Raw genomic sequence first — 15,680 nt, 5'->3', positions numbered from 1 at the left:
TATAGTGGAATGACTTCGTGACTAAATGAGTTAATAATTAATAAGAAAAAAAGTTGGAACTTAATTATAAATCATTTGAGCTCTAATTATATATGTCCAATCAATCCTTCCACTAGCTCGTTCAAATTGAAAATAGATTGCATGTAGAACTAAATTAATAGAAATATTTGGAAATTATAAAGTTAAAGAAATTAGTCATATTCAAAAATTAATATGTTTTCTCACTAAGTATAGAAATAACTAGAGAATTAATTTAAGGTTTTCAAATTATTATTGAAATTCAAAAATTTAATTAAATTAATTCGTCATTTTAAATTAGTTGAATATGAAAATTAAATATATTTCCTCGATTATTTTACAAAGAAATTGTTATGACTTTAATAGAATTAGAATTGAGTTGAGAAAATTATTTAATTAGAAAGATCAATTTATCGAATTAAATTAAATAATAAGTAATATTTATATTAGGAAATAGAGAAACATGTATTGAGTTGGATTAAATTATAAAGTGTTAGGTTAAAAGTCTCAGAAGCACGTATAATTGGACCAAATACAAATGAAGCTTAATTCTACTCGTATTATATATGTGAGGGGCGACAACCTTAGTGCATTTTACTAGGGTGTCCCGCCCCATATTCTAGTTAGACAAAAAGACCAGTTTTTATATTAAATAAATATTATTTGTGTTTTACTAATTCAACTAGGATTCTTTTATCTCTCCCTATAAATAGATGCCACTGGTAGAGCTTTTTACACAAGTTCCATACAAATTTGAGATATTGTTATTCTGCTAGAAAGTAGAGAGAATTTATTTTCTAAAGTATAAATTCTATTTTCTAGGAATCACAATTGTATTGATTTCTATTGAGAAAGAATTACTTTCCTACTGAAAATAATAAATCATTTCTGGTTCGTGATTGCTCGAGCCCACACTTGAAGCAATTTGTGGTACGAGAATAGAGAAAATGGTCATTTAGTTAAAAGTTAGGAACGTCTAGGATCTGTCTTGCTCAAAACACAGGTACTTTTTAGGAAAAGTTTATTACTATAAATATCACAAACCAGCTTGATTTTCAAATTTTTAATTTTCACAGTGATAGGAAACCAGCTTTTAAATAGGATTTTTTCGATAAAAAGAGCTTTAGATTATTTTTCACTCAACAGCAAGGAGAGTTTCATCTCCTAACATGTGATCCCTATTTCAAAAACATGAGGGATCATTTTGGATCATATGATTTTCAAGACCCCATGGATAATCTTGTTTCCTTTAAACAAAAGGGATTTGTTGATTCCTACCATGATGCTTTTGTAAGTCTTTTGAATTAACTACAACTCTTAGAATCTTATGCATTTAGCAGTTTTTTCCAGTAATCTTAAGCCTGAAATTGGTCAGTATTTGAGGTTGTTTAAACCCAAACCAATTGTTTAAGGGTTTTTGTTAACTAGACAAGTAGAAAGTATTGTTTCCAATGGTCAGGGAAGGAGTTTTCCTTTTGTCCCTACTTTTTTTGCTAAAGTTCCCAAGTTGTTCCCTGCTCCCATACTTTTTCCAAAAAAATTAGCTACTTTAACTGGAAGTCAGACTTCTAGTGTGGCACTAATGTCTATAGTCACTTCTAACACTTCTAAAGCTGCTACTAAGTTGCCTTTTTCTGTTGAGATTGAGGAAAGGAAGAAGAAAGGGTTGTGTTTCTGGTGTAGTGCCAAGTACACTCATGGTCATAAGTGTCATGAACAGTTGAAAGATATCCCTTCTAATTTTGAACATGTTGATACTCCTATCCTTTCTTTGCATGCAATGCAAGGTTCTCAAAGGCTTTACACTATGTGTTTTATTTCTCAATTTGGCAAGAAAAAAGTTGTAACACCTTCTAACCCCAAACCGTAGCCGAAACAGGGTTCAGAACATTACCGAACCTATCGGAAAATTTAAATAAAATACCTATATTCAACCAATATAAACACATTTAAATATGCTCAAAACTTGCTAAATTTACACATTTTATATATTGTCCAATACTCAATTCTAATTACTTATCAAATATTGTCACTATTCAAAATGACACACATAAGACACCTTAGGTACATGCCATTATCAACAATTAACACGCTTTACCTCATTGAATTCGAGATCGGCCTGGGATGCTGATTCAACGTTCTAGCTTTAACTTATCCTGCACACGGAAACAAATCGTATGCTGAGTATGGATATACTCAATGATATTTCTATAATCTGAACACCAAATAAAATGAAAATATAACAAACATTTGAAATCATATAACAATTAGAATTATTCAATTATTTAATTTGTAGATAAATTCTTTATAACTTATTTCATTCTTTTTACTTACTAACCTGTATAGCTTTCCGTAATCCGTTCACACGTTATTTTAAAACAATAATATTATTCATTTCTCAACCACCGTTCTTTACTTATTCATTTTATTAACAGTCATTATTATTCATATTATATCATTATCTTGCTATTCCCGATAACTTCCACTATATACATTCGATTCATACATCTCAATTCACATTTCAATTCATCAAGGGGCATCAAATATCATCAATTCGAACTTCAATCATTTCATGTTCATATTTCAATCTCATATCCCAATTTCAATTATCATTTCATTTCAATAGCTCAATCAATCAAATTTATTCGATTTATCTCTTTATTTATTTACCCCTATTAACAAGACTCGGACCTTGACGGATACATGGATCCAACCAAACACACCAGATTGGCACCCAGTGCCTCATCGGATAGTTCGAAGCAATAGTTGACACCCAGTGTCTCATCGGCCTAGCCGAAGTAAAGTTGGTACCCAATACCTTATTGAATCTATCCGAAGAAATATAGTGACACCTAGTGTCTCATCGACTCGAGGTCGAAGTATCCCTGAACACTTCCAATCCTATGGCATGCCAACTATATCCGACCTAGCCCGAAAATGTTAATAGGGTATCTAAATCTCATTTAATCTTATTTCAATCACAATTTCTCACATTTTCAATTCAACCATTTTTCCACCTTTCAATCAATATTCAATCCATTTATTTACACATTTTTCACAATAATCATTTCAATTTCATCATATTCTCAATCATTAAATTTTTCAACATAACATACATTCAATATTAAATTTTTACCTCACTCACGTATATCATATAAATTCAATATAAATTAAATCAATAGAAATCCAAGAAATTCATTATATATCAAATCAATCCATTTCAATTATAAAACACAATAATTCTAACACTAACAATTTCTATATGCATTAAATAAAAATACAACAATTAAAGACTAAGTTCGATTATAGAAATACAAACCGTAATTTCCAAGTTAACTCTCGTCGTCTTTGCCTTTTTCCTTGCTTAGCCGAGGCTTCCAGCACAATGTTAGCTACAGTAATTAAAATAATTTTACTATTAATTACAGTATTAATTATAATAAATAATTAAATTTCTAATTAATTCTCACCTTATTCCCAATTTAATCCTTACAAGTTTACTCACTTTCCTAATTAAATTCACTCTTTATTTCCATTCAAATTTTATCCAAACTCAAATTTAACTATTAAATTTCTAGGATATTTTCATAATTTCAAATTTATTTCCATTTAATCCCTAAAACTCAAAACTTATAGCTCAGTTTACAATTCAATCCTTTATTCAATTCCAATCAAAATTTCTATCAAATAAATCCTCAATTCCATCATTCTATTCAACATGAACCATACTTAAAAATCTAATAACTTTCAAAATTTCCACTTAAAACAAGTAGTATTTATCTATAGGATTCCAAAACTCAAAATCATAAGAAAATGAGCTAAATTGACTTACCAAATTAACTTAAAACCTTTAAAACCTTATTTTTCCTTTTTTCTTTTCTTTCTTTCTCCTTCTCTATTTCGTCCCCTGCTATTATGTTTCTTTCATTCTTTTTATTCTTTTGTTTCTTTTATATATATAATAACTATAATAACTCTAATAAAATCTATTTAATAATAAATATTTATTTAACAATTGTACCAATCATCTTTTCTTTTATATATATATATATATATATATATAATAACTTAATAATATACTTATATAATAAATAAACATACATGTATTTTACAAATGTATGTATATTAATATACACATGTCATTATACATACCATACATTTGTCATTTTTTCTTTATTTATCATATAAATATCTTTTATAAATAATAATTATCTTTTAATAATTAAACACATGTATTACAATTGTATGTATTTTCATTAATACACTTGTATCCAATCATTACCATACATTTGTCTTTATTTAATTTATTTCATAATATAATATCAATTAAATAATGATAAATACATTAATATTTACTTAAATAATAAGTAAATACATGCATGTATTATAATTGTATGTATAATATTTATTACACATGTATTTTATTTTTACCATACACTTATCTTTCTTTTATTTATTTAATTTAGTAAGTATCTTTAACTTAATAATAATACCTATTAAATAATAATAATAATAATAATAATAATAATAGTTTAATATAAAACCATAATAATAATAATAATAACAATTATAACATTTAATATACATAATTCAAGAAAAATCTTGATTTTTCTTCCATTTTGATCCTTTTTATTTTCTATTACTTCAGAACTAAACTTTCACACTATATTCAATTTAATCCTTTTATCCAATTATCCTTAATTAAGCTAAATTTACTTAATTAAACTTTAATTAACCACTCACTTAACTTCGTAAATATTTTAATAAATATTTACGAATCTATTTTTCAGAAACGGTGACCCGAAAATGCACTTTTCCTATAATTGTAAAATTCAGGTTATTACAATTTTTCCCCGCTTAATAAATTTCGTCCTCGAAATTTTCCTTAAAAGAGGTGGGGATACAGAGATCTCACTATTTCTTTCGGTTCCCGTATTGCTTCCTCAATATTATGACTTCACTTCTCAAGCTAGTATCTCAATCGGTTCTTCTTTTTCATACTATAAATCAACTCAAATTCCAATATCCCTTGTCGAAATAACATGTGAATTATCTGATCTGCATCTTCTGAACGCCAAATCTTGGAAAGAAAACCCCATAAATTTCCTGTAACTTTGGAGGCAAATCTAATAAATATGTCAGCGATCTGAATTTTCTATAATTTTACATAGCCCAACAGAATGAGAATTTAATTCCCTTTTTTAACCTGATCTCAAAATTTTCTTCCAATGTAGAACTTTTTAAAAAATACTTATTGTCAACAGAATACTCGATATTCCGACATTTCAAGTTCACATATAATTTTTGTCTGTCAGAAGCTGCTTTCAATCTATCTCGATCACTTTCACTTTTCTTCGATTTTTTGAATCAAACAACTATGCATTTTTTTTCACCATATTCAATCAAATACTATGCAGTTTTTCATTCATAATCATATGAAGCTTCATACAGTGCTAAAAATTGTTATCGCGTACCCAGAACTTCTTCAACTTGTTCTAGAATCAGAATGTAAACCATGTATCTCAATCAGAAATAATAAAAACTGACATATCATGAAATTTGACAATTTCAGAAACCTATATTTCAGAAAATTATTAAGTAGAAAACTTATTCATACTGAGATAAAATATGCAGATTTTGCCATACCTTCGATGATTCTTCAGATATTATCTTTCCTTTTTCGCAAATAAAGATAATTCCAATTCAAATCTATAAGAATTCTATCCCATTTCCATTCTGATATCATTACTGACTGTAACAGTTCTGAATTCTTCAGTACAACTTCTATTTTTTAAATAGCAGACAATCATCAAATTCAATCTGAAATTTTCAATCAAAGTCATTTGTTCACTATATCCATTTAACCAGTAACTCATTATCACATTTCTGAACTTTGCAGACTTACTGTAGAGAAGTCAATTTAACTTTCATCTCAACTAGAATTGAGCCACCATCAGATGATAGCACTTGAATATTCATAGCTCATATCACAAATCAAAACTTTCAATTTTGAATATACATATCTTCATTTGTCTTTCTCAGATGATAATTAATTATCATATCTTGATCTTTTAATGCAAGAACAATAACTACCACTTTCGAATCAGGTATCAAATAATTCTTCCCATGTGATTCTAACCTTTCGTAACATAAACCATTAGTTCACTTTCTTGTATCAAAACACTGCTATCCTTGTAAATTACAACTTTCTTCACTGGATTTCAGGCTAAACCAGAAGTAGTGCTTCAGTTAACTGAGCTCTCAACTAATCAAAACCTTACTGACATTTATCAAATTATTCCAATGTCATATCTTTCTATAGAAAGGCTACAAGAAATCCTGAGTATGAGACTGAGTTGACTTGTAATCTTGAGAAAAAAGTGGTAGTAACTTGTGAAAGTTGAAAGCAAATTCTTCTGGTAAGATTTTCGGGGACGAAAATTCCTAAGCGGGGAGAATTGTAATAGCCCGATTTTGGGCCTAGTTGGAATAGTGGTTTCGGAACCACTATTTTGAGGCCAGAGAAAATTATTTTTATGCTATTTTATGTGTTATAATATGATTTTATAAGTGCATGTTAATTTTAGTAAACTAATTTTGCGATTTCTGGCTTAATTTCGAAAAATGGCTAAATCGCGAAAAGGGTAGAAGTTGTATTTTAGTACCTAAATGTGTTAAATAGCTAGATAAATAAAATTGAGGGCCTTTAAAAGGAAATTAGAACCTTTTTAAGAGTGTTGTCCAGACATAAGTGATAGAAAAATCAAATGGTCAAAAATATTAGGTGGATGATGTCATTTTTGGTGATAAAAATAATGTCTATGCCTAGCCTTCATCTTTTTCTCTCCATTCTCTTCTTCTTAGCCTAATTTTCCATCAAAAACAAGGGTTTTGAGCTTCAAAAACTTCCAGCCACTTTGAGCCCTCTCAAGTAAGTGATCTTTGGTTTTTCTTGATGATTTTTACATTTTTTGGAACCCCTAAAGCATAAGCTTTCAAATGAGAAGTCTAGTTTGCAAAATGATAAAGAGTCTAGGGTTTTTCCATGAATGTATATGTGTTGTTGCTGAGTTTTTATGGAAGAATATGAGTTTTAGTTGTCTAATAAACAACTTTTGTAAAGGAAATTTGCATGAAAATACCTTAAAAATGTTATTATGCAAAGTTGTAAAATGGGTTGCTAATGTGTGTAATAATGAATTTTATGAGTTGCCATAGTTATGAAAATGGTTTATCTAGGCTTAAAGAGTAAAGAAATTGAATAAAAATCTTGTTTCGAGCCTAGGGACAATTTGGTAATTTTGGCAAAATAGAAGGGCAAAATTGTAAATTTTTCCAAAGTGTGTCAATGGACTAATTTGATTAGTATATTGTTTTAATTAGCTAAATGTGATGTTTTAGTTGTTGAAAAATACGATTTGGGCCTAGAACGGGGAAAATCAATTTATGGACGATTACGTCTTTTTCACCTTTGTGGTATCGAGGGAAGTTCGTATGTAAATAATACCATGTTATACATGTATTTAAATGTTATCATCACATGATTTTACAAATACTAATGTGTTTGTGATTAATATAAATATGATGAGACAAAGCCTCGATAAGCGAGGAAAAATCCCATTTGAACCTTAGGAATAAAATAGGATACGAGTGACATGTCACTTGGAATTATGAGTCTAGATTACTAGCTCGAGAGTGAGTATTTAAATTTCATGAGATATGAGGTAGCTTTAGTTATAGTTGAGGCACTTATGTGAAAAGGTTTTTTTGAGTATCCAATTAGTATTCCAAGTGTTCAACGGGTAATCTGAGAAAAGAGTTGATGATGGTCCCAATGAGGTAAGTCATTGGTGAGTATGCACTTGAGTTATGTCACGAGTTGTGCAGGTATGTACAATAAGCCTATGAGAATGCCTTGGTATGTGATGATCTATGATGCATAAATATGTGTTCTTACCATGTTGGATGAAATGATGTTGTATTAAATTTGTGAACAATGATCATGAATGAGTAACTTAGCCTTGACAGATTTGAGTTACTGCAATAGTGTAAATTTGAAAAGACACTAAAAATAGTGGAAAATGAATTAGAAGCTGAATAAAATATGTAAATAAAAATTATTGAGTCTAGTTTCTTATAAAAGAAACCATGTAAGCAAAAGAATTTCCTATAATGAGATATTTGAAGTTGCATGGGACAGAGTTAGAATGACTTTGAAATCCCCTGTTCTTATTTAAGAAAATCATTATAAATTGTAAAAAAAATGGTTATGAGTTATTATTTATATTTTTAGAATCCTTAATAAGTCTAGTTTCAGGAGAAATATACGAGAACATTATTTGAGTCTTGTGCTATGATATAATTGAACTTTAGTGCAAAAGGGTCTGAACATCAGACAATGAATTAGGGGTAACTTTGAGGAATAAACTGTACTAATTGGATAAACCAAAAAAATCTGTAAATTTTATGGTAGAAATATACATGAGTCTAGTTGAAAGGAAAATTAAAAAAAATTAATTTGGAGTTTTTTAGCTCCATATATAAATAATTTAGTGACTGTTTCTCAGGAAGACAACTTGTCGTGAATTTGAGAATATGTTGTAAACATTGATAAACATGTTAATGAATTGCTTATTGTTTTCATATGAACTTACTAAGCGTAATGCTTACCCCCCTTTCTTTCCCATGTTCCCTAGGGTTGCCAGGTTAGCTCGGGTTAGAGGCCGTCAGAGATATTATCACACTGTCGAGTTAACGCTATCGACGTAAGTAAATCCTAGTGTTTTGAGTCTATGGCATGTATAGGGTTTTAATGTTGAGTATGTGATATTATGATTTAGCCAAAGGCATTGTCTTGTTATTAAGGTAGTATATAGTCATGTGAATTGGCCTATGTCAGCTAATGACGTTATGGGCCTATATGATTATTCTTATGCATGTTTGTTATTATCTCTTGTGATGTAGCTTACAACATGTATGCCTAGAGATTGAATTGAGATTCATTGATGAGTTAGTAACTGTTGCAAGATTAAGTGATTGGTAAATAGTTAATAATACCTTATGAATGGTTTTGAGATATGATTATGCATGCCTAGTGATGGACATGAGGTTTGTGATTTAATGATACTTATGGCAAGTATGTGGTAATGATGTGAGTAAATTCTATGATATTTATTGCATAAGAAATTGACATGAGCATAACATGTTTGTAGATGTTTAAGAGCTCATTTATGCCATGTTGTATGTTATTGGATAAGTATGTGTGCATATCTTGTGAATGTGACAAATGGCTTGGAAAATAGCCTTGAAATTTGTCTACACGGGTAGACAAACGAGCATGTGTCTAGACCATGTGTGACACACGGTCTGCCCCCATGGGCGTGTGTCATGGCCATGTTTTAAAGTTAGTATTGCACACGGGCTAAGGGCATGGGCGTGTCCCAAGCCTCACGAGCGTGTGTGACTACAGGTTTATATCCACACGGGCGTGTGGAGCCTTAAAGCATGATATTTTTCAAGTTTTTCTGAAGTTCTTGGTTTAGCCCCGAACAGCCTCTAATGCATGTTTTGGGCCTCGTGAGCCCGTTTAAGGGACAAAATGTATGTGAAATGAAAAATTTTAAATTGATCAAAATTTTACGGCCCAGTTTTATATAGTTGGTTAAGTTTAAGTTCGGTATCACTTCGAACCTTGTCCCGGCGTTGGATACGGGTGAGGGGTGTTACATGAATACCTTAATATCAAACACACAAGCAAAGTAAGTATCATAACCCTTTTCCAGCACATTTCTGTTTTGACATGATCAATATTTCAATAGGTAAATCATCCAATCTTCTCTGATTAAAAATAAAACATTTCATCATCCTAACTTTGCAATATAATATACTTTTGCTTGTAATTTACCACAGCAACATGCAAAATTAACCATTCCATTCTCAGAATCACATCAAACAATAATAACATCAAATCGATAAAAAAAAATAGTACTCTAGTGTCATTATCAAACTGTTCCTACAGATTTTATCAGCCAATAAATACTGTCCGGAAAATTTGCTTCTACCATAATTTAGTAAACTCAACAGCCAAGTCTTTAGCAAATACTGAATTCATGCAATCATAGGAATAAGTCAAACCAAGATCAATTTAAAATAATCATATCAGTGTCAATAAAAGAAGATAGTACCTGTAATGACATCCAGTAGAGATAAATCTTCTTATATACAATTAACATATGCCCTGGCTGATGTTCATTCTCCAGATTTTTCAGTGAAGTCCTTTGTCACGCTTTGACTATCACTCGTATGTTCGTAGTTACAGAGTAACCTACCTCTAATAGCTGTGTTACTCAGTCTTGAAATCTGAATAATATCTTTTTCAACTTTCTTCAAACAATCACTAAGATAATAATAAAAAGAATTATATTCAGCACATATTCCACTCTTTACTCTATATTTTTTGGCTTTATGTCTTCATTTAAACCGTCTTCAACCCATTTGTATTTCATAGTTTCTGTCAGAATACACCCTCTGGTATATTCATTCAACCAGACAAATTCCCTTCATACACAATTACAGTCATATAACTCTGTTTAAGCTTCAAGAATTCTTCACATCTCTAATCAAGAAATATCTGGCTGATATATATATATTTCTTTCAGAACTCATTTCGGAAAATTTCCAAATATCCCTTTTATAGTCACAACATAAATCAATATTTCCACCACCGGTAAGCTGAATCTTTTAACAGAAATATTATACATTTCTAACATTTATTCGATCAACAAAACAATTCATTTAAGACCTTGGTAATGTTCTTTAACCAAATTTCAGTTCTTTTAAGATCATTTTCAGCTGAAATTCTCAATTGTTCCACCCTATATTTACGGAGTATTAACAACAGATAACTTACCTGTTCAGACAGGCTCTGTACCTTGAAGCACTTCGGGAACTGATTGAGAAATAGGAGGGGTAGATGTCGTAGCAGGTATAGTTTCTTTCTACTCACTGAAAAGCATGAGTTATAGTTCTAAATAATTGTGTATCATTTCTTTCTCTATTATTTCATCAGTCAACATTCAATAATTAATTACTTATTGAGTTAATACTCGATATTATTGATTCAGTTTTCATCTAATTCACGAGACTATTCATCTCTAGTATACATTTCGTAATTAAAACCATCAGTATGTTCATCTAGCATTTTCAACTATAAAACAATACCAAACAAATATATCAGCATTCGATCTCGACTTAATTTCGACTCAACTATGGCATGTACATCTAGACTCAATTTTGAGCTTGATTTAGTCTGAGAATCGGCTAAACCTGATAGCTCTGATACCAACAAATGTAACACTCCCAATCCCAAACCGTAGCCAGAATATGGTTACAGAGCATTATCGAACCTATCGGACAATTTACATAAAATACCTATGTTCAACCAATCTAAACACATTTAAATATGCTCAAAACTTGCTAAATTTACACATTTTATATATTATCAAATACTCAATTCTAATTAATAAATCAAATTCATACTAAATTAACCAAGTCCTATTATATACCATTACCAAAATCTAAATCTACTTATTTCACTTTTACATTCACCATTCAAAATTACACACATAAGACACCCTAGGTACATGCCATTATCAACAATTAACACGCTTTACATCGTTGAATTTGGGATCGGCCTAGGATGCTGATTCAACGTTCTAGCTTTAACTTATCCTGCGCACGGAAACAAACCATACGCTGAGTAAGGATATACTCAATGGTATTTCTATAATCCGAACACTAAATAAAATGAAAATATAACAAACACTTAAAATCATATAACAATTAGAATTATTCAATTATTTAATTTGTAGATAAATTCTTTATAACTTATTTCATTCTTTTTACTTACCAACCTGTATAGCTTTCCGTAATCCGTTCACATGTCATTTTAAAACAATAATATTATTCACTTCTCAACCACCGTTCTTTACTTATTCATTTTATTAACAGTCATTATTATTCATATTATATCATTATCTTGCTATTCCAGATAACTTCCACTATATACATTCGATTCATATATCTCAATTCACATTTTAATTCATCAAATGGCATCAAATATCATCAATTCAAACTTTAATCATTTCATGAACCTTTGGTTCATGTTTCAATCTCATATCTCAATTTCAATTCTCAATTCAATTTCTCATTTCATTTCAATAGCTCAATCAATCAAATTTATTCGATTTATCTCTTCATTTATTTACCCGTATCAACAAGACTCGGACCTTGGCGGATACACGGATCCAACCAAACACACCAGATTGGAACCCAGTACCTCATCGGATAGTTCGAAGCAATAGTTGACACCCAGTGTCTCATCGGCCTAGCCGAAGTAAAGTTGGTACCTAGTACCTTACCGAATCTATCCGAAGAAATATAGTGACACCTACTGTCTCATTGACTCGAGGTTGAAGTATCCCTGAACACTTCCAATCCTATGGCATGCTAACTATATCCGACCTAGCCCGATACTGTTAATAGGGTATCTAAATCTCATTTAATCTTATTTCAATCACAATTTCTCACATTTTCAATTCAATCATTTTTCCACCTTTCAATATTCAATCCATTTATTTACACATTTTCCATAATAATCATATCAATTTCATCATATTCTCAATCATTAAAATTTTCAATATAACATACATTCAATATTAAATTTGTACCTCACTCACATATATCATATAAATTCAAGTATAAATTCAATCAATATAAATTCAATAAATTCATTATATATCAAATCAATCCATTTCAATTATAAAACACAATAATTCTAACACTAACAATTTATATATGCATTAAATAAAAATACAACAATTAAAGACTAAGTTCGGATTATAGAAATACAAGCCGCAATTTCCAAGCTAACTCCCGTTGTCTTTGCCTTTTTCCTTGCTTAGCCGAGGCTTCTGGCACAATGTTAGCTACGGTAATTAAAATAATTGTACTATTAATTACAGTTTTAATTATAATAAATAATTAAATTTCTAATCAATTCTCACCTTATTCCCAATTTAATCCTTACTAAGTTTACTCACTTTCCTAATTAAATTCACTCTTTATTTCCATTCAAATTTTATCCAAACTCAAATTTAACTATTAAATTTCCAGTATATTTTCATAATTTCGAATTTATTTCCATTTAATCCTTAAAACTCAAAACTTATAGCTTAGTTTACAATTCAATCCTTTATTCAATTCCAATCAAAATTTCTATCAAATAAACCCCCAATTCCATCAATTTATTCAACATGAACCATACTTAGAAATCTAATAACTTTCAAAATTTCTACTTAAAACAGGTAGTATGTATCTCTAGGATTCCAAAAACTCAAAAATCATAAGAAAATGAGCTAATTTGACTTACCAAATTAACTTGAAACCTTTAAAACCTTATTTTTCCCTTTTTGTTTTCTTTCTTTCTCCCTTTTCTATTTTATCCCCTCATTGTTTGCTTTCTTTCCTTCTTTTATTCTTTTGTTTCTTATATATATATAATAACAATAATAACTATAATAAAAATCTATTTAATAATAAATATTTATTTACCACTTGTGCCAATCATTTTTATACACTTGTTTTTCTTTTTTATATATATATATATAATAACTTAATAATATACTTATATAATAAGTAAACATACATGTATTTTACAAATGTATGTATACTAATATTACACATGTCATTATACATACCATACGTTTGTCAGCTTTTTCTTTATTTATCATATAAATATCTTTTATAAATAATAATTATCTTTTAATAATTAAAGACATGTATTACAATTGTATGTATTTTCATTAATACACTTGTATCCAATCATTACCGCACATTTGTCTTTATTTAATTTATTTCATAATATAATATCAATTAAATAATAATAAATACATTAATATTTACTTAAATAATAAGTAAAACATACATGCATTATAATTATATGTATAATATTTGTTACACATGTATTTTATTTTTACCATACACTTGTCTTTCTTTTATTTATTTAATTTAGTAAATATCTTTATCTTAATAATAATACCTATTAAATAATAATAATAATAATAATAATAATAATAGTTTAGTATAAAACCACAATAATAAGAATAACAACAATTATAACATTCAATATATATAATTCAAGAAAAATCTTGATTTTTCTTCCATTTACCGCCTCATTTCATGGGTATGGCTTAATTTCCATTTTGATCCTTTTTATTTTCTATTACTTTAGAACTAAACTTTAACACTATATTCAATTTAATCCTTTTATCCAATTATCCTTAATTAAGCTAAATTTACTTAATTAAACTTTAATTAACCACTCACTTAACTTCGTAAATATTTTTAATAAATATTTACGAATCTATTTTTCAGAAATGGAGACCCGAAAATGCGCTTTTTCGATAACTGTAAAATTTGGGTTATTACAAAAGTAGTGGTTCTTTTGGATTCTAGGTACATATACAACTTCATTGACAGTGTTTTGGCTTGTAGCTTGGCCTTTCTAAACTGGCAATAATTTAGACTAAGAGTGACTATGGTTGATGGAAGAATAGTGTTCATTAGTGGACTATGTAGAGATATGGTATAGGAGATTTAGGTACTCATTTCAACACTGACTTCATGATCCTTCCCTCGAAAAATATGATGTGGTCTTTATCATCCCGTGGTTGTTGGCTTTAGAACCTATAGTGTGGGATTTTTCTACTTTAACCATGCAATTCTAACACAATAGCAGCACCTATTTTCTTCAAGGTATTGCTTCTGGTGCTATCCAATTGTTAAAAGGGAAACAAGCTTTATGTTGCTTACCTTTGGTAATGAAGGAGATGAGACCTTGCTCTTTGGTTATGGCTATCAAGGATCAAGCTACCTTGAAAGTTCCAACTGTTTCTCTTCAATCAGATTTGAAGCTCCTCTTAACAGAATTTAATGATGTTTTTCAAGAACCTATAGGCTTGCCCCCTTCAAGATTGCAAGATCACAAGATCCCTTAGAAAGCTGAAACTCAAGTAGTGAAGGTAAATCCTTACAAATATCCTGTTGTTTAGAAGACTAAGATTGAAAAGAAGATTCGAGAGATGTTGCAAGTTGGCATCATTTGAAACAACAACAACTCATTTTCCTTTTCGATTGTTATGGTTAAGAAGGATAGCTTATGGAGATTATGTGTTGATTAAATAGACAACTGAACCAACTCACTTACAAAGATAAATTCCCTATTCTTGTGATAGAAGAGTTGTTGGATGAATTGGGGCAAGCTACTTATTTTTCAAAACTTGGTCTAAGGTTATGTTATCATTAAATAAGAATGTGGGAGCTAGATATTCACAAAACAAATTTTAGAACTTATGAAGGCCACTATGAATTCTTTGTGATGCCCTTTGGTTTCACTAATGCTCCCTCTAGTTTTCAAGGCCATATGAATGTTGTTTTTAAGCCACTCCTAAGGAAGTCTATATTGGTATTTTTTATGACATTCTAGTTTATTCTACCAATTGGGAGGATCACTTTTCTCATTTAAGGAAGGTCATTAAACTGTTGAGGACACACCGATTGTATGCAAAGCTGAGCAAATGTAGCTTCGAGGCTTGTGAGGTTGA

Source organism: Gossypium arboreum, chromosome 3, assembly GCF_025698485.1.
Source record: "Gossypium arboreum isolate Shixiya-1 chromosome 3, ASM2569848v2, whole genome shotgun sequence".
NCBI lineage: Eukaryota > Viridiplantae > Streptophyta > Magnoliopsida > Malvales > Malvaceae > Gossypium > Gossypium arboreum.
Note: the sequence above shows the minus strand (reverse complement) of the source record.